This window comes from Athene cunicularia (genome assembly GCF_003259725.1).
Source record: "Athene cunicularia isolate RWA chromosome 4 unlocalized genomic scaffold, athCun1 chr4_part1, whole genome shotgun sequence".
NCBI classification, from domain to species: domain Eukaryota; kingdom Metazoa; phylum Chordata; class Aves; order Strigiformes; family Strigidae; genus Athene; species Athene cunicularia.
In genome coordinates, this window is record NW_020799098.1 from 25,488,819 (window position 1) to 25,509,966 (window position 21,148).

Sequence of the window (21,148 nt, forward strand, 5' to 3'; positions counted from 1 at the left end):
TACTGGCAAAAAGCAACGTGCTGGTGTCAAAAATTTGCTCATCCAAGAAGTAGCAGCACAGTGGTCTTATAAAACACAAATGCAACAGTAATGTTAAATGGGTTAGAGCAGTGTAGAGTGGGGATTAACCAGATCTAGATACTGCAGCGATCCCATCATCTCCTACAGAGCTGTTGATCTCTTCATTGCTTTGGGGGTGAGACGTTGGGCTCTATGAGGAGTCTGCTGCCTGTGTTTTGCTCTGCCTCTGCAGCTGTAATTAGTTGACAGAGCTTTAAACACTTCTGATACAGGACTGTCTAAACTTTCTAAAGCTGGAGGAGATAAAATAGTGTTTTATTAGCAGATACTTCAGTTTCAACATGTAGATGATGCAATGTAGCATGTGTTTCAGAGGAGCAGTTCTTCGAGACCATGGCTTACTGCAACTAGAAAAAGGAATTAAAGGATAAAACAATGTCTATTCTAATTCTTTGCTCTTTTAGAGATGGCCAGAAACCCAGTTTCCTGTTTTGCTGGATAGTTGCTAGTGTAATCAACCTGAGGCAAAACAAAAGGTTTCTCCTGGCCTTTGCTAAAAAATCTTTGGCTTGGTGATAATATGTGAGGCTGACATGTGTTGGTCTGCAGCTACTCTGAGTTCTGTAGCCAGAGCTTGAGTTATTTCCTTCCACCAGCACTGATTTCAGCGTGAAGAAGAATCATGTTAGGGAAATAATAAGGGCTAAATCAATAGTTACTGCTTTTGAGAGTAACTTCCTGTATACATTTTTTTTTTTCTGTATGCAACTAAAGAGGGGCAACAAAAGGCAGTGCAGGTGTTTGTCTGTCCATGGCAAGCCCCAGGGAATTATACTAAAGAGGTTGGAAAATTCATAATAACTTTAATTAGCCTTTCATTTTTCAATGAGCAGACTGTTGTTTAGCCTAGTTGGGTAGGAAAATAAAACCTTAGGAAAAGGTTCATGTTAGCTAGTAATTATTAGTCATTTGTTCTTCCTACCTTCCAAAAGTGCAGGAACTGCCGTCAAGTAACTGGTTGACCCTGAGCTCCATAGATTGTGCAGTAGCAAAAGGGGCAGGCAAACAGGGAGCTTCCTTCAGATGGTGTAAAGAAGTGAGGCCAGGCTCTCCAGACAGCCCGGACTAGATTAAATGAGGGCTTCAGACTGAGGAGGTACATTCTGCACTCGTGTTTTCTGGTGTGTTGTACTTGTTGGCTCCACATCATACATGCTAATCCTGATCTCTGCTCCTCTGACTATCTGCATGGGGTCTTGTTTTTACAGAAAAGAGTACAGAGCTAAAGAACATATCGTTATGGTAAGATGTAGCTTCCATCAAATACAAGTTATTTTCCTGAGATAATGCTTCATTCCTCCTTCTCCCCAGTCAAGAAGGAGGATGAACATTTGACCGATAAATTTATGGCAGCAGACTACAACCCCCTCTTCCTTTAATTCACATTAAAACTAACAAAGAGATGATGGATCCCACAGCGCAGGAAATAAGTTTTTCTCATAGAAGCCTTTTTTTTTTTTTTTTTGTTTCAGCAATAAAAAGAACCCTAAATTGAACCACTGATTAAAACCAGGTATCTTAGGGTATTCTGTCACGTCTGTCATCTGGCATCTAATTTTGATAATACTGCTTGAAGTACAGATAAGAATCTAGTTACACGTAAAACAATGATGCAGTACCAATTTATTAACCATCAAATACAAATTTGATGTAACCGATGACCTACTGCTAGATGAAGCTTTCAGGGCTTGTGCTGTAGCCAAGTCTGGTGGAAGTCACTTTTAAGTTCTATCTTGCTGATCTTTTCTCTCTTTATCCACAAACTTTTCAACCTTGAATGAAATGTTTTCTGCGTCACCCCACCCCAAAGGAAGGCTGCAATGTTTGGCAATGCACCTGGGAATGTATACAAACAGCACTAGGGAGGGGAGATGAAAAAGGAGGCTGACTTTATCATGAAATTTTAACACTTCTTAGCAGCTTGCCAGCCAAACAGGATTATGCTACCAGATGTCCTGGCAGAAGTGTGCGGGGCTCTGCAAGATCATAAATTCAAACAACGTATGGCAACCCTGTGTGTATAATACTACTGTTAGCAACGCAGAATTTCAATGTGGAAAGCACTGGTGACGGGCAGGATTAATAAGCATGAAATTTTCCCAGACTTAGGTTTAAAGCCGTAGGCAGGTAATAGCTGCTGATGGCAGTGGTATGTTAATGGAGAAAGGAGGAATATAGTGATGTCTGTGCTTTATCAGTAGCAATTAAGCCTTGTTTGCTTGCAGTTGTCTTCTCCCATCATGTCTTTGCCTTTCAGCAGGCAGAATTGTAATGCAGCTGCTCAGAGGCTCATCTCTTCCCTCTGTTGGTCTATATGAAAACATTGTGGGGGTGTTGTCAAAGACCTGCTAAACTCAAGACCTGAGTCAACAGAGTAGTGTTGCTCTGTAGCAGTTCAGAGTTGGCTTGGGATTTTCTTGAGTATAAGTGGAGCTCATCATCTTCTTGGTAAATTCTTGTTTAATAGGAAGAACAGGGATGGTGGAAGCTTGGAGTGGAAATTTCTGTCCGGTAGTGCGTTTGTTTTACTCTTCCTTTCTGTATTTCTTTTGTCATGTTTTCTAAATGAAGTACTAACTGAACCTGTTCTTTTAGTCTATGCATTTGTGCTGGTTTTGGCTGGGGTGGAGTTATGTGGGTAAAGGCATGCTGGAGCAGGTTTACTTCTGAAGGGACTGTGGCTGTGCGTAAGGCCATGCTGGAGCAGGTATATGTCTGAAGGCCCATGGAGAAGGCTGTGCTGCAACAGGTGCACCTCAAAGCAACTGTGGTTGTTGATAAGCCTATTCCACAGTAGGTATAGCTCTGGAGAGACTGTAGCTCATAGATACGGCTCTACTTGGAGCAGGTACACCCCTAAGTCTGTGGATAAGTCCAAGCCAGAGCAGGGACAAGGGGACAAATTCATTGAATGTTAGATCCTATGGTCTGGTCCAAAGAGACTAGGGGTGGAGACTGTAATGGAAATATCTTTAAATTGTTGTAACCCAGGATTTGAGTTGCATGTTATGCTGATTACTATAGCAGGAACCCCTTGTTGCTAGCCAGACGAGAAGCAAAGGAAGGAGTTTATTGCAGTATTAAACCCTATAACCTGGCCCAAAGGGACCAGGGGTGGAGGCTGTAATGGAAGTACCTTTAAATTGTTGTAACCTGGGATTTGAGTTGCATGTCATAGGAATTGCTATAGCAGGAACAACCTGAACTAGTGGAGGGAGGACAAATCTTACAAGAAGGAGTGCAAGTGCAGCAGGGACCCGACCTGAGCTGAGCTGGCTTTGGTGCCAAATAACTCTACACAACACACCACCTCTCCTGCCCTGAGTGACCACCATAACCAATGGAGCCCAAAGTCATAGACTAAATGAACTCAATGGACATTTTGTGAACATTTGTGGACATTTTATGGCCATTTTATAGACGTTTTACAGGGGTGGTCCATAGACTAAGGAAATGATATCTGTGTAGCATATCGAGGATGGGAAGGGTGGTGGTGGGTATTGGATAGTGTGAGACCCGAGTGTAACATAAATGATCTGGAATAAGGGCTAGAGAATGTGCTGGTTTTGACTGCGATAGAGTTCATTTTCCTCATAGTAGCAAGTATGGGGCTATGTTTTGGATTTGTTCTGGAAACAGTGTTGTTAATATAGGGATGTTTTAATTACTGCTGAGCAGTGCTTACACAGAGTCAAGGCCTTTTCTGCTTCTCATACCACTCCACTAGCGATTAGGCCAGAGGTGCACAAGAAGCTGGGAGGGGACACAGCCAGGACAGCTGACCCCAACTGACCAGAGGGATATTCCATACCATATGATGTCATGTTCAGCATATAAAGCTGGGGGAAGAAGGAGGAAGGGGTTGAGGTTCAAAGTGACAGTGTCTGTCTTGCCAAGTAACCGTTACATGTGATAGAGCCCTGTTTTCCTGGAGATGGCTGAGCACCTGCTTGCCAGTGGGAAGTGGTGAACGATTTCTTTGCTTGTGTGCACAGCTTTTGCTTTACCTATTAAACTGTCTTTATCTCAACCCACGAGTTTTCTCACTTTTACTCTTCTGATTCTTTCCACCATCCCACTGGGGGAGAGTGAATGAGCGGCTGTGTGGTGCTTAATTGACAGCTGAGGTTAAAGCATGACAACATTAAATATAACTGCATGTGTCCATTCATAGGATCATGTCCTCACTAAATTATGCAAAGGATCAGAAAAAAAAAAGTTTTTTAAGTTGTTGCTCCCTTCATGGAAGACAAAAGGCACTGACTAGCATCCTGTAGTAAAGAAATCATTCCTTTAGTGAGGATTTAAATTGGGTCAGCCAAAGGAGTTGGTAGTATGTTTGTATCAGTGAGTGTGGTTCTCCCATGCTATAAGTTGTCACCAAACTGTCAGCTAACCCAACTGACAGTGTGGCAGAAGGGAATTTAAAGCAAATGGAGGAGAATGTGCTGTCCCCTATTTTATTCTATTGTTGCTAGAAAAAATCGAGTTCCTATGAAGTGTGAAAAATGAGTGAATCATCTCCCTGGCTCTTTAAAGAATAGTACAAGTGTGAATTAGCCAGAGGAAAAGAACAAATGGGACTTCAACACAGCTACTTAACTTTGCAAATTGCAATTAAACTTAAGTGATCAGAAAGTGGAAGATTATATATATTTTATTTATCTATACATTTATTTCTATTATATTTATTATAAATATATTTCTATTTTAATTATAAATATTATAATTATATAAAATAAATGTTTGTAATTCTTATATATTTATTTATGGTATATAAAATACATAATGTATAAAAATAAACAAAGTGCTTTCTTTGGAGATTAATCTTGCTATGCAAGTGTGAAATCTCCCCTCTTCCTCCCATGTGTTCTTTACATTTTCAAGTTCCATATCACAGAATTTCAGGGGTTCATTGCTGGCCATGTTAGTCATTCTGAGCTCGTGCTGGCTTTGCCCTTGAGAGTAGAAATACACACTGTAGATATTTCACTTGTTTGCCCTTTTATTGATTTCATTAGTAAATTACCTCAGTACTTGTAATGCCTTGGAAAGCTCTGTGCGGAGTGCACATTCAGTTTTCCTGTAAGATAGGTATGCCTAGACCAGTGTTTGTTGCTCTTGTAAAGCTCCATTCATGCAATCTTGAAGTTTGTCTGTACTAAAGCAACTATCTTCTTAATATTTGTAATAAAGTTGTTCAGAAGTGGCTTATATTGCTATGATTTTAGCAATTTAAATCCCTCTGCTGTGGAGTAAGAGAGAGAAACTCATGCCTAGATGATGCGTTGTGCCCACTTTTGCAGACAGATCGAAGAATCGCATGAGCAATGCATGGTAGAACCAGGTGAATGGTCTCCCAAGTGTCATTGCACAGCAGTAGCAATGTGGTACAATTCTGGTCTGCAAATGTAAAGCTGGATCTAAATTTGTCAGGGTTGTTAAGTTCAGAAATCTCTTGTCTATGCTACATGGAAAAGGAGTTTAACTTGCATATTATTGTGATTAGCTGAAATGATATGTCAGAATTGAAGAAGTAGTGTGCGTGGCAGGGGTGTTTTGGTGCTGGATTTTTTGGTGATTCAGTGATAGAATTCTCACCTGCCATGTGGGAGGCCTCAGTCAACCAACGTGGGATACAAACGCATGACCCTGAGATTAAGAGTCTCATGCTCTACTGACTACAAGTGCAGAGCTGTTGTTAGGCTCCAGCTGTAGTCAGCAGGATTGGAACCTGTGTGGTGTTCAGGTGCCCTCTGAGCTCAAACCATGACAAGTAGAAATTCATTACTCTGGAGGCACCAAATCCTGACTCCCTAAAGACTGTTGTGCTGCTTTTGGTGGTTTGTGTCCCCTGGTGCTTATATGATCCAATGCTTTCTATTTACATACCTGTGGTTATTACAGTTTAAGCCTTACTTTTACATCTCCCTGAAGTAAAAGCAGTATGTTTTCTAATTAAGTATCAGGGTGTGCTTTTTTTCATTTAAGTAAAATTTATATAGGGGAGAATAGTGGTTGCACAAAATGGAAATGCAGAGTACCCACATACAAAGAAATTAACAACCTACCAAACTTTCTGAAAAATCTTTCTTTTCTTGCTGTCATGCTTCACAAGCTATCCAAAATGCATAATGAGTAACAAAGACCTCTCCCTGCTGTGTCTATATTTTTGTTCACTTGTTTACATGATATTTTCAGTTGTGCACATAGAAAATGAAGCTAACTCTTTTCAAAGTGTTGTCCCTGATGACTTAGTGTTTATTCAGCTACTTATATCTTGTTGGCTGAGATAAATTTTACCTGAGGCCCGCATCTGCTCACTAATTTGTCACCTTTTCTTTTTCATGCCCTTAAGCTGTTTTGACACCAGAGGCTTTGCAAGCTCCATCTCAGGAAGCACTAGCAGCAATTCAAAACGCAAGAAAAACAATGTGAACTGAAGCTTAGTGAAAATAGAGTTGTGTAATATGGCACTGGTTAGTGGCTGGATGACAGCCATCCTTGATGACATAAATTTAGTGGCATGTGTAACTGCAAAGAACAAAGGAGTTAATCAGCATTAATACTGTATATAAGAAGTGTTACTGTGTGTAAATACATATTAAAGTTGTTGCCATAAGCCTTTGATAGAAAGTCAGTGTTCTGTGGTTTAGTCTGCTAATATTGCTTTCGGAAAAACTTTTATTATTCATTTTAGGTTCATTTTCTGGGTTGTTAAGTGGCAGTGAAACTGATACATGTGTCCGGCAGTCAAATAATTGCCCTGGTTGGAAACGCTTGCCGCTTTTTACAAAGAAGAAAATATTATCCAGATGATGAATAAAAACAACTCCTCCTCATATAAATGAAAGTCAATAATAAATTATATTGTTTCACTTCTGTTCTCTATTTTTAATTTACAGTATGATATGGAAAGGCAGCTCTTTTCCTCCCAGCTTTATAGAACTTACTAAAGAAGTGGCAGGCTTTTTTTATTAAACATTAGCAGGATACAACTTGTGTTTTGCCTTTAAGGTGCTTCGTTCTGACTTTGGTACCCTTGCACTGTAGAGAATTAGTGTGCTGGAATTGCAGCAGTGAATAGGGAACTCTTTCATGATCCTGCTTCCTTCTGTACTGCCTAAAGTGTGCTGATCTGTACCAGCAATGTGGGCATGATGCTAGGTAGCAGATGGAGTTGTGATTTGACAGCATCTAAGATGAGGTGGTCTAGAGAGGGCCTTGCAAAAAAAAAAAAAAAAAAAAAAAAAAAAAGCCAGGTCTTAATGTTTTCTTAGTTAACATCTTCATTGGGTTTTGGTGTTGCTTTCCTCCCTTCCCCCCCTCTCCTGAAGGCAGCAGTGCAGGGTACAGGCTATGTTGCATTTGCCCATGACTGTTTCTGCACAGGTTCAGTTCTGAACACCATGTCTCTGCAGTATGAAAGCTGATGGGCTAAAGATCTCTTCCTCCATTTCCCAGTTTTCTTTACCTGGCTGCAGATGTACAATTTTATTTTGTCCAGTAAAACTCAGTGGAAGCACTGTAAATGCTACCCTCTAGTCCTTGTATGTCAATGATTTTGTCAAATTGGATGCTTTATTCCAAAGGTAAAAGAAGATAAACTAGTAGAAACAGACCAGTGCTTAGATTAACAACATGAACACTGTCCTGTGATACATGCAATAGTTTTGTGATACCATGCCTAATGTACATGCTTTCCTTTTTACATGGGTTTGGGCAAACTTTAGCATGCACTTAGCTACGTGGGATTCTGCAAATATGAGAGTGCCAATCCTTTTGCTTGAAGTCACTTTAAATCCTCGCTCCTCCCGCTCTCAATGTGCTGAGCAAAGGTTATCGTCTCAGCAATGTTCACAAGCGGGCTTGTGGGCCTGCTGTAGTTGTTGTTGAGGGTATGGCCCTAAGTGGCCTCAGCAGAGAGGGAGGTATATTTGTGTGTGCATGCACATGTGTATGTGTGCGTATGCCAAAAAACTGAGCTCTAATTTCCTCTGGAAAAGCTGGACCTGGCTTCTTGCTCCTCTCAGTTCCCTTTTGCGTTTACCTTTGTCATTTATAGTGTCATCTTCATGCTTATTTTTAGTTTCTAGCCCTTCTCTGTTGAACTGTTCTTGCATTTTAATTGGGTAAATCAGGAGACTTGTAGCTGATTAATGTTTCCCCTCTGCGGCTGGATCATCTAGAATAGGCATAAACCTTTCCATGCCTCATTTACTTCCAGTTCCTTTTCAAACAGAGATGCCCTGTTCCTGGACCTTCCTGTCTTTCCTCACCTCCTGTCAGTTTCTGTTGTACCTCTCGCTGCTGGATGAATTGTTGTTCCAGCTGTGCAGTTGCATTTCATGTTTTTATTTGTGCAGCCAGAAATTATGTATGAAACCTTCCTACATCAGCAGTAATGACAGCGATACTCAGATGACAGCTTTTGGCAGGTAGATTTTTACCTGAATTGTGTTAACAGTTGCAGTACTGCTCTCTGGTGAATGGTAGTGTTTAATAAACACATAAAAAGACTGTCTTCTATAGCTGGAACATTTGATGTTGAGGAGTGAAATAAGATTACTGTTGTTTGGGGGGGAGGGGTTTCTGCATAGATGAAAAAAACTGAGTCAGGCCGTTATGAAACAGGTCTTCCTACTCCTTTCTGTACTGTACTTTATTCTGTGGATGAAATAAAAGTCAGTTTTGACACGCTCCATCTATCATTCATCCCAAATGCTAGTGGTTTTTATTGTCATGATTTCCCTTTGTCCCCACAGATCAAGATTAGAGATGATTTACTTTGATTAGAGATAGTTTAAATTATTAGAGGTCACTTACTACTGGCAAATAAAATCTGGTTTCTTCTGAGGTTTAAGGGCAACACAGTGCCTTGTTCTGGTTTATGCATTTGCATAAAATATGATTGTCGACTGATGTATTTATGATACATGTTTTCAGAGTATGGGGGAGTTAAAGTTTGCATGCTGTCATACCAGTTTGCTGGGAGAGGTTCTTCACATTGAAAAAACCCAATATGTTTACAATTAAGTGGGGGATTATGTTTTAGGCTTTGCATTTGCACTTCAATTCAAAAAAAGTGTTGTTCTCTATGACAGTGCATAGCTATAACCAGCATTTGTGAAGCTGGTGCATTCTCTAATCCCGTGGGAAAGTGCCAAACTTGTCAGTTTTTATAAATTGCTGTCTTTATGACAGGAAACTGGGAGGGGAAGAGTCTTGTATCTGAATGGAACAGCAAGGAGAAAATGGGGGCATAAGGACAGATGTGTCCCCAAGTCACTATTCTCTGTGGTTGAAGCAACGCCCAGAGCAAGGGTCTTTCTGAAAGATTGGATGCAAGCCATGAGAACTCTATAAGTGTCCAGTAAATGTTTTGGCTGGTTAAAGAGAAGACCTCCTGGAGGACAATTAAAAACTATGCAGGCTTTTTTTTTGCTTTGTTTTGTTTCTGTTCAGTGCTCTCTAAACATAGCAACTATTTTTACATATTTGTTGGTAGTAATAAAAAGTATTCTTTACTTTTAACTGAACATGTCATCTGTTGAGAATGATTTGAGGGTGAATGGCAAGCCATTGTCAACATGGTAGTGAGTCATAAACAGGGGTTCAGTCATGCTTGTAGCATCCGGCACCCTCAGGCGAGATTGGGATTCCTAGACGGTTCCTAGATGGTCCATCTCTAAGCAGCACAGACTGGTTTAAGAGCTCATAGTGTAGAATGTACCTCCTGGTCCAAGCACCCATGGCAGGACTGAACCTTAGCTTCCACTGAGTTTGTATTCATGCTCACAGTTGACTTCATGATGTGAAATATCATTTAATGTGACCTTGAGTATTGTGGGGTGTGTCTGAAGGGCTGTAACTCCTGCAAGCACTTCCAGTTGCCTTTGCTTATTCTATAAACCTGATAGGTTAAAGGCAAAAAATTCAAGCCTGGTACAAGATTTTCAACATGGTGCAAAATCCACTGATCTGAATCACCTCTTCTTTCCCTGGGTGTGCGGGTTTTTCACTGAAGCTGGTAAAAGCTGTCTTTGCACGCCAGAAGGATGAAGTAGTGCAGTAAAAATACGTAGTTTGTCTAAATGTAATAGTTTTAAAATTCAAAACACTATAGAATAAATTTTTTAAAATATTCTGGAGATTACATTGTAGTTCTTGGTTTGTTGTTTTTGTTTTTCACTTCTAGAAAAGAACTCTGTTACAATCTGCAATTGCACTGGCCAGAGCAAATACTTTGTTCTGTGTGTTAAATAGCTCAATGAAACAGGAAGGAGGAAACTGGTTGATGGACACGACTTGGTCCTTTGGCAAGGCGGGTAGAGCTCAGATGTTTCCTGTGCAGCAGATGCTTTAACTGAATGTTATGAACTGCTCTTGTAAAGCACACTTTCTAATAGATGTCACTCTTGTTTCCCCTTACTCTTTTGCAGCAAGTGACAGGCAGAAGTTTTGGTGAGAAAGATTTTCGTTCTGGATTAGAAAATGGCATTCTTCTGTGTGAGTAAGTAACCCTTATAGTTTTGAGCTTTGAATACAATATTGTCTAAAGCTGAAATTAACTTTATCTAATATGTCCAATTGTTGGTTTCCTTTTGCGGGTTTTGACATTGTGTACACTGGTATTTCACTGCAGCATCATTGCAGTGCCAAAGGTATTGTTATGGTGAGGGCTGAAATGTGGCTGAAAGAAAACAGGTTTTGCAAAGTGCTTCATTTACTCCACCCTAGCTCCTTAGTTGAGTTATGTAAAGTAAAAATGATGTTTGCTTTTTGGTTTCCTTTTATTTAAAGATGTTAACCACAGATTGGCAAATGGTGTTCCACACCTGCCTGCAGACATCTCTGCTACAGTGAGGTGTTTTGGACCAACTCCAGGTCTGAACACTGTCAGGAGTTAGCCATCTGAATACCATCAATACTCAGCTGCTTTTATAGTTCCTGGAAAGCTTAGGCATCCTCTAAATTTTGCCTAAAGGTGTATTTGAATGATGTGTTTTGTAATTTTTGGACAAGAGATGCAAGTTAGCTTTTGCACGTTTCTCTCTGTGGTTTTAATAGCTAGCTTTTAGGCAGAGTGTTCTGAAAGCATGTTGTGGGCTTAGATGCCAAAGCTGGTGACTTTTAAGAGCAATTTGGAAGTGTGCCCTAATGCCTATAGTTCTTTGAAAATCCCATGCAGGTTGTCAGGAGTTTGAGAGAATCCACTGATCTGAATCACCTCTATGGACTGATTTCTTTCCCTGGGTGTGTAGGGCTGTCACTGAAGTTGGTAAAAGCTGTCTTTGCACACCAGAAGGACGAAGCTCGTGCAGAACTGAATGCATATTGAAACTTATAAATGAGATCTCCTGAGATGTTTAGTTGGACCATTGCAGCTGTTGGTTAAGTTTTATACTATGAAAGGTACTGGAACTTGGAAACTGTTTCACCAGTAGAGTTGAGCTAACATCCTGTAACTCAAGTCTAGGTAGCTTACAATAGCTTTGAAACCTACTTGTGTAAATACTGTTGTATATCTCACTGGTGTCATTAATCAGACAGCTTGAACTTTAGCTGTTAAAGGGGGAAAAAATGTAAAGGAAATGATATGATCTAGTTTGATTGTAGTTGCATGTCTTTGCTGAGGAGTGGCTTTGGGAGGAGGGAAGTAGTTGTTATTGTTGATCAAAAGTTGTGTAACTCGGAAGGAGCATGTAGTTTACCTCTTTGTATTTAAGGGTTGCCTTTTGCACAACATCTCTCTCCTCTGTGTGTTCAAGGGAAGTGCTGTGTGCTGAATCACTTCACAGTGCTCTTTAAATGTTAAGGTTGAATTGTGTTGCATGAAAAGTAAGGGATGTGTATTTCAAGATTAGATTGTAATCTTATCTGCAAGTAAGCAGAAGTAGTCTGATTTAAATGCTGTAAAACTTTAAGATTGAAAGCTTAACTAATGTTTTGCTAATGAAATGAATAAATACGTATTTCTCAGAAGGCTGTGAGCTACCGTAATAAGCAAGTCAAGGGACAACACTGAGTTATACTACTAAATTGTTCTGTGATATTGGGCAGATTGCTTGTCCTCGTTTACCACTTGTCATGGTGCAAATCAGTCTGAAAGGATCTGTCTCCTCAACCTCAAATCTGAGAGGCCATGATGTTTGTATTGCATCCTGCTCCTGGCAGCTCTGGTTAGTGGATAAAACTCCATTAGGCTACAGAGCATTAACCAGAGAGCTATCAATTCAGCCTTCAAGTTTGGCTTTCTGATGATGAACAAATTATGAGACCAACAGTAAAAGAGTGCCCTTCACTTGTTCCAAGTCCACTGTAAAACAAAGAACTCAGAAATTTGGGGTGTAACACTGAGAACTCTTAATGTATCTGCAAAAAGTACAGGCTTTGGCAAGTGAAGCACTGATAGTTAATTTTTTATCAGTTGCTCAATGAAGAAGTGCTAATAAAGCTGCTACAGGCAATAGTCTTTCTAGACAGGAGTTTTCTGGTTTATCAGAGACCTACCTGGGTAACTCATGAACAAAATCTAGTGGTATTCAAGCTTTCTCTTAACCTTGTCTCAATCTGCTGTGTTTTCATTTGCAACTGACCTCAACAGTAGATGAAAACCTGATCTCAAAGTGTCTGATAAGCTTCAGAGGACAAGAAAGAATTATAGCTGTCCTAGGTTTCTGAAGATGGAAGAATTCACTGCCTTTGGTCTGGTTTATCTGATTTATTGAAATTTTAGGGAGAAGCTAAACTTGCCTCATCTTATCTCCACAGGATAGTACTCACTGCTAGTGTCATTAACTGGCAACTTGTAGCTGGACAGTTGTGTGGGTGATATCCATGCAAGTGTGGAGTGGTGCTTTCTTCTGTGTTGCTACTTCAGTGTTTTCTTTGCCCATTGTATTTTGTGATGAGGGCTGAAAGCAAGCTCAGGTTCTGAGGGATCCCAGTAGCTGGATGGAAACTGATGTCAGGAGTGGGAACACAGCCTGTATGCCTTGTATGTCACAAACATGTCTCAAACTACCTTCTGACTTTGCAGGTGTTTTGCAAAAGGGAAGGGCGGTAACCACCATGCCAGGTTCCATTCCCCAAACGGCAGACTAGCTGTGTGCAAAATGACACAGGGGGAATCTTTGTCTATGTCTAGAGCAGGATTGTTGGAGCCTTATTCACAGTAATGACAGGCCTTCCTCCATTTGATCCTGATGTCTATGGCCTATACAGCCTGCAAACTCAGGCAGATGTCACTATACTGGTTATAAACGATGAACTCATGTCTAGCAACTATGAACATATTTTAATAAATGAAAACTAATACAACTGTGCGATGCCAAAAGGTTGGACTCTTGGGATGGACATGTTATGGACCACCAGCCTGACATGTGTGCTAGCCACAGGCACCCACGAGCCTTGTACCTACCTCTCTAGTAGTGTTCATGCTGCAACTGGCATCTCGGTCTGGCCTCATTACGACACTTTTACAGCTTCATGCACTCAACTTGGGAGCTGAGGAGCATATTTAAACAATGCAGGCAACCATAAAGCAGCAAGCTGACAGATGAGAGTATCACAAGCCCTTCCTTCTTTCTGGATGTTTGAAAGCCCACTTGTGCAGTTGCCCTGGCAGTTCTGTCTCTAATTGTTCACCCAGCTGTGCTGAGAAGCCAGTGACTATGACTTCTGTTTGTCTGAGATGAGTTCATGGCTTTTTAGCATAGCTGTCTGACATCATTGCAGATGGTGATTTCAGCAAGGGACATCATAAATAGCTAGGTGGAGGCAATTCTTGCTGTATTCTTGCTTTGTGTATTAAATTCTCACATGCAAAGACTGAGGAGTTTCCTGGCTACACTTCTGCATGGGTGTGCAAATGTGTCCTTCTAGGGCATGGTGGAAACCTACATGAGGCAGGAATACACCACCAGTAGCAGGAAATATCACCAGAAATCCCCAATTTCCGCTCCAGCACATATTCATGGGGTTTGGGTGTGGGTGTGTGTGTGGTTGGGTTTGTTTTTTTGTTGTTGGTTTGTTGTTTTTTTTTTTTTTGTTATATAGCTTTAACATTTAGATTTGACCCAGATATCATAAGAACCTAGAAGATTAATCAGGAATAGATTAGATCTGGTTGTTGCAATGCCTAGGTGTTCCCATTCTACGGATTCAGGCATACAAATGAAAGTTGACTGCAAAAGAAAAAGCATATGCTGTCTCCATCCACCTGCCCCATTGATTGAAGACAAAAATGCATATGTCTTCCTGCAACCTTGCCCAGTTGTTACTGCTCTAAAGGTCTTGCAAGTTTGTTTTTAAGGTGAGCAGTTCCTTTCCATTCTCCTTGTCATCTACCTCCCCTTGCCCAACTGCTACTGCAGGATTCCTTATTTCACACTGGGCATCCAACAGTTAGAGAGGTCTCTGTAGGGATGTGAGACTTGGGAAATCCAAGTTATTTACTTGCTTTGATGTGACTATTCAAGGGTAATATATACCAAATATATCTGTGAGCATTTCTGACGTGCAATTGGGATCATATTTTCTTTCAAGCTTTCTCTGGAATCAAGCAGTATTTGCTAGGAGTCCAGCCACCTTGAAAGTGGTGGTAATGAGACTCTAATGTCAGGAGTAGGACCAAACCGTAAGAGTACCAACAGTTGGGACATGGATCCTGGCTAAAGGACCTTAAACAACAAACTCAAACTGAATCCAGATTTAGATATCAGCAGAAATGATTTGGCTTTGCAGTGGAGTCCAGCAGGGTTCATGACTGTGTATAATACCTTGGGTTCTGTATGTAGAACAGTTCGGCTGTGTGTCTGCTTTATGTATGTAAATCAATTTATAGCAGTAAATGCAAGGATAATAAATCTTTGATTTTTCTCAAGCATGAAAGTTCTAATGAATATTTAACTACATACCTTGAGAAGTCATAGCAATAAACATGTGAAAGAGAAACCATATGTGGTTAAAGGTGGATGCCACTTGCTTCCCACAGTTCTGGGTACGAACCTCTGAGCATTTTTACAAACTTTTCTTTGTTTCTTAGAGGCACTTTTTTGTAAATTGGCACATGGTGTTACGTAGCTTAGTAAGATGTGCAGAAACTATGCTTGTTGTTTGAAACCAGGATTCTCTAACTGTAACTTTTTCATTATTTTATGAAAGAGCAAATATGAATGTATTTTATTGCTTTTAAGTAATTTTGTAAAATTGGATACGTACTGCGAATTAAGGAAAATTTTTACACTTTTTCTCTTGTAGGACAATATCTAGGAAAGGCACTTCCCTTCAGCTGTGCATGTTAGGAATACATGCTCTTAAAAAGTACAAGAAAGTTTTTAGATTTTACTTTTAAATAAAAAAGTAGGAAGTTACTCATGCACAGATTATTTCAGTAGTGTTTAAAGAAAAAGTAAAGTGTGGCTATAGGTCTGAGTGAGCTGAAAGTGATTGTGGTCAAGAATTACTTAATGGAAATTGTTTACTCTGTCATGAGACTAATTTTCTTCTATAAATTAAAAAATCTCTTTTGGTGTGTTCTTCATGTCACTGGTTATGAATGAGCTGCTTTTTCTCAGAGAGCAAAGTTTCTTTGGGCTTGCATCATGGTTCTAGTGCATCTGACGAAGATTTGGGCTGACATGAATGCTGTTTTCAGCAAGGCCTGGATATGTGCCAGATCAGTGCAAGTGTAATGCTATGGAATAGTAAAACTTTGTCTTCTGAGTCAGTGGCACTGTTAGGTATGGAGAACAGCCTTCACTGTATATATGGTGTTTCAGTTGTTTGGCTGTTTAAAAATCAAGTTGTTCTTGCAAGTTAATGTCACTTATGTAAAATTGTTGTGCCACTTATGGAGACCTGGTAGGGAAAAACAAATACTCAGCCGTCTTTGTGGATTGTAGGATTTTGCAGGTATGTTATTCTAGTTGTCTCTCAGTGGTATAGGCCTAGCATCAGTTCAGCACTTGGCTGTGTAGTGTACAGTGCAGAGACTCTTGTCTTGCCAGATACCTCACTGGAGAAGTTAGTGGATGCCCAGCCATTAAGCTTATTAAGATTTTGCTTTCATTTCCTATTCCTGGAAACTAAGAAGGTATTTGAGTTTCATAGGAATACTTGAAGTTTTGAATGTGACCTGTGCCTTGAGGTGAGAAGTGATTGGTGTTCTTCTGCAGTTTTCAGGCTCTGCATTGTAAAGCCAAAATGTTATCAGTCATGGATTTGGCCTGTCTCCAGTTTAGAGAGATGGGCTGCAAGGGTCATTAAGCATTAAGATTTAGGTTCATGTGAGGACATTTGAAACAGTTTTATATGAATCCAGAGTTTTTAATCTTTTCCGTTTTATTGCCATGTAATAATGAAGAACTATTTATTAGTACAGTTTAGGTAAGGGGTCAAAGGTAACGTAAACCATGATGCTAAACTATGTTCATGAGGAGAGTAGCTGTTGAGGGGCATGGTTGAGTACAGCCAGAATGGCCTGTCTTTGTATTTATGTTTAAGAAAATATGCATCTCAGCAGACTAAATAGTAGAGTTTTTTCAGTGGAGCTTGGTAATTGACAGGGCAAGAGACTGTGGAACACTGACCCATTCAAATGGAGTGTTGCTCAAGTGCAAAGCAAGGTAATCCTGCGAGAGGTTTCAGCTTTCCAAGAGTGTATGTTTAAGAAATTATATTGGATACGTTCTTTGGGCAATTATCCGTGGCCATTGCTACTCGGTATAAAACTGTGTGAACCATAAATCTATAGGTGCATTGGACACTCTTCATGTCAGTCATGGTGGTAGGTTCTGTATAAATAGCATGTGAATCTATTTATACACAATCTTCCCTGTTGCCTTTCTTGAGCTGTTTTGCAAGGACTCTATCTTGTTCATATTTTTAGCCTTTGGCAGAGCAAAGACCCATGCGATCCTGTGTTTGGCATACTTGTTTTCTCAGTGCCGCATATTTGCGTAGCTCTTTATTCACCTTTTACTTATCAGACTGGACTGTGAGCCCTTTATAGGACAAAGTCAGTTCTGTCCTGCTTGTTATAAAAGCACCTTGTTCATCTGATCCTAAATAAATAATGTTGTGGCCATCATTAGCAATCACTCAAGAATGTTTTCCCAAAAATATTTTTGTGACCTCAAGAACATCTCTATATTTTGAAACTTCTTTACCACTTCCTTTGCAACAAAATATTTTGATTTTTCATTGTCTGCTGTTTTGATCTGATTTGTTCATCTTTAAGACTTAACAGTGGATCTTTCTCTCCTTTTCAACTCTTTCGGGGCATTTTGGAGCTGCCACTAGAGCATGAGTTTAAAATATGTGGGTATTGAAACTGTCTGGGCTAGTAATTATCAAGTGCTGAAAGTGTTTGTTAGAATGTAAATCTGTAAAACTTAAGTTAAAAAGAGAAATGTCTCAGTGAAAGTTTACTGTGGATAGAATTTCCTGAACTCTCAAATGTGAAATTTTAACTTTAAGATCAGGTCATTAGTCAGCTTTTCTTTTTAGGAATATGATCTGTTATTTGAGCAAAGCACTGTTGGATACCTGTCCCTCCAACCTGGACTGATCTGTGAACACACATCGCTTCAACCTTTCTTTTTTTCTGTTTCTGAAGCTTATTCTCTGAAAGTGCTTTACTTCCATTTCCTCTTAGAAACGAGGTCTTTCTGGAGGCTGGGTTTTGGCAGCCATCCTTTGAATATTTTCTTAACTGACGCTTTCTTGCAAGAATTTCATGGGCAGTTGTCTTGATGCTTTTCATTAGATCTTTTATCAGCTGTTGCCTGAAACGCCTTCTCTTCCTGGCAGAAGTTTTTCAAATTCTTAACTGGTGATAAATAACCCTAGGAAGGTCTAATAGGTTAGTCACACAGTGGCTAGTACTGATTTCAGCTTGTCTGTCGTGCTGTGGAGATACCTTATCTCCTGGAATGCCAAGCCTTGGGGACAGCAGCGAATAGAGCAATTGATTCTTCCCGTACCTATCAGAGATGTTTTTTATCGGGGCTGGGGGGGGGATCAGAAAATGACCTAGCTTCTCCCTATAAGAGTAGGGCTGGAGCAGCTTTCCAGTTCCATCGTGCCCTGTCATTTCCATAAGGTAAGGCAGCTCTAAGGTTTTAGCTTCTATGCGGTGTCTTACTGTGCTTCATTTAAAAGCTAACTACTGAAGAATCCATGCCAGCACCTGGTGCAGGGAAGAGGGAGGATGGGTGTGTCGATGTTGGACTGAAAGTGGCGGGAGCACTTTGAGAAGTGAAGAACAGAGGATTGTCCTGACTTAGACAAGATTTAATTTAATGTCCTAGAACAATCCATTCAGCAGGATTTCTGATGCTTAAGTTATCAAATTTGTGATTCCAGAAGAATGTGAAGTTGTTTGGTCTTTGGAGGGAGAGTAATGTTATTCCATATGAAATTTTGAGAGATAACTGTGAGGTTGGACAGCAGATGCTGGAATTGTTCCCCTGTCCATAGTGCAGGTACTTAGACTTGCTGTGCAGCTACATGCAGAAAAACAGCTACTTCTGGTTATGGTCATGCTGATGACTGCCTGCTGCCTGACTTTTCTGCTGTCTGCAGTGCAGTAGGCAGGACAGTACTCTGCCATGTGCTGGTTGCTAGTGTTTCTAAATGGTTACTCGTGGGGGTTTTTTACAAAATCTTAGGGGGTTTTGCGTGGCACAGAAAAGTAATAACAAATGTTTATTAACAGGTCAACACACGCTATTATGGTCAGGTTCAGGGCTGGGAAGAGTGACAAAGCCCAGAGCTACAGCTGTAGTGGGGCTGGAAATGGGTCCAGAAGGAGGTTTAGGCTGCAGATGTTTTCTTTGTGAACTTGGTCACTTGGGTCATGTCTGAGTGTCTTCACCTCAGAATAAGCATAGGGTTAGGATTAGGACTGGTGGAGGAACAAAGGCTAGAGCTGCAGATACAGTGGGGCTGCTGGAGGAAGGTGTGAGTTAGTGTCAGTTTTCTTTCCTGCAAGCTCTTTAACCTGAGACATGGCTGGGGATGGGAGGCCCAGGGCAGCCAAGTCCTTTGGTTAGGGTCGGTGGGGCAAGAAAGCTTGGAACTGCACTTGTAGGGGGCTGCCAGGAGAAGGTGTGAGTTAGTGTCATTTCCCCTGCAGACTCTTTCTCCTGGGCTGTGGCCAAAGGCCTTGTGCCAGGTCTCCAGTGCAAAATGGTTAGGGTTTTTGTTTGCCCTGTATTTCAACAGAAACCCACCAGGCTGATAAAACTTTATGTATCAAGACAGATGCTCCATTTGAGCCTATATTGGCACAGAAAATTTAGTTTGTGTATATTGACCTATGTAGGAAGAGGTGTGTTCAGTGGCTTTTTTGAGAAGCAGGGTCAGATAGTAACTGTGTAGTGAAGGTGACCATTGAAACATTCTGCATAAACAGTATGGCTTGTCAGCCAGGTTGGTGGCAGAGCAAGCTTAAACCACTCAATATTTTGGCAACTTGACTGTTGCTCTAGATGAGGCAATAATTCAGAAGCAGCCAGTCTGCTCTGGAAAAAATTACAAGGTGACCTGACTATTGGACAAGGGGGCCACAACAGCCCCCTGCATCGCTACAGGCTTGGGGAGGAGTGGCTGGAGCTGTCTAGAAGAGAAGGATCTGGGGGTTCTAACTGACAAGCAGCTGAACATGAGCCAGCAGTGTGCCCAGGTGCCAAGAAAGCCAACGGCATCCTGGCTTGTATCAGAAACAGTGTGACCAGCAGAAGTAGGGAGGTGATAGTGCCCCTGTGCTCTGCACTGGTGAGGCCACACCTGGAGTATTGTGTCCAGTTTTGGGCACCTCAATACGAGAGAGATATCGAGGTGCTGGAGCAAGTGCAGAGGAGGGCAACAAAGCTGGTGAAGGGCCTGGAGAATAAATCCTATGAGGAGTGATTGAAGGAGCTGGGACTGTTTAGTTTGGGGAAGAGGGGAGACCTCATCACTCTCTACAGCTACCTGAAAGGACATTGTAGAGAGGTTGGTGCTGGTCTCTTCTCACAGGTGGTTAGTGACAGAACAAGAGGGAATGGTTTTAAACTGCAACAGGGGAGGTTCAGACTGGACATTAGGAAAAAAATTTTACAGAAAGAGTGGTTAGACAGGATGGTGGAGTCACCATTCCTGGGTGTGTTTAAGGGTCGTTTAGATGAGACGTTGGGGGATATGGTGTAGGGGAGAACTTTGCAGAGTAGGGCTGCAAGGGTCTTCTTTGATCCCAAGGGTCTTTTCCAACCTAATGATTCTGTGATTCTATGAAATATCCCTTTGGCACGTTCTGCAGTGAACAAGTCCTGGGGTTTTTGGTGCCAGCCTGTTTAGAGATGTTTCCCACAGGAGGTAATCATTTTAATAATAGAGACCTTTCTTCCTCAGACTTTTCCATCTTGCCTCATCCCATTTCCTCCCTCTTCAGACTCCAAATGGTGATCTAAAATGTTTATTCCCTGCTCCTTTCCTTCCTTTCATTTTATCCTTCTCCCATATTTCACAGGGAGGCTTCAATAAGCCATATTGAAGATTTATTTAGAATGGACTTTGGCATTTGAGGTTTCCACTAAGACCTCTTTATTTTACTTTCTATTATTGTCTGTAGCTCTTGATCTGCACCTGCAATATTGGTTATGGTGCCTGATGTATTCATGTTGGAGTAATAAAGAAAATGGGATACTTTAGCTAATACATCCTTTTTATCCTGAGACAGAATAGGCAGATTGACCATTGAAATCACAGCAGAGCTAAAGTATTTGGAAAGAAGTACTCTGACCAAAAAAAAAAAAAAAAAATCTTAAATTGTCTGTTGCAGCAGCTGAGTGGAAAATAATAGTTTTATTAAGGTTGCTGCTGTGCAAGGCTGAAAGATAGGTTAGTCCTTTCTGGGTAAAAAGAAGTAATGTTCATTTTCAATCTGTGAAATAAAATTATGGTTGTAGGAAGGGAGATGTGTGGTCCTTTTCTTGCCATTCTGTGCATCCAGGGGGAACAAGCTGTTTGTATATAAAAGTATATTCTTTTATCTTTTTTTTTTTTTTTTTTTTAGTTT

The 21,148-nt window shown here is 40.7% G+C and overlaps 1 protein-coding gene across 1 annotated transcript in view; it reads left to right on the forward strand.

The window, feature by feature from the left end:
• The first annotated feature begins 10,525 nt into the window (after positions 1-10,525).
• The window catches only part of LIMCH1 (LIM and calponin homology domains 1), a 111,976-nt gene continuing 101,353 nt past the window's right edge, over positions 10,526-21,148 (forward strand). The window contains 1 exon segment of the mRNA XM_026847119.1: positions 10,526-10,594. The gene's annotated coding sequence lies outside the window, so the exon portion shown is untranslated.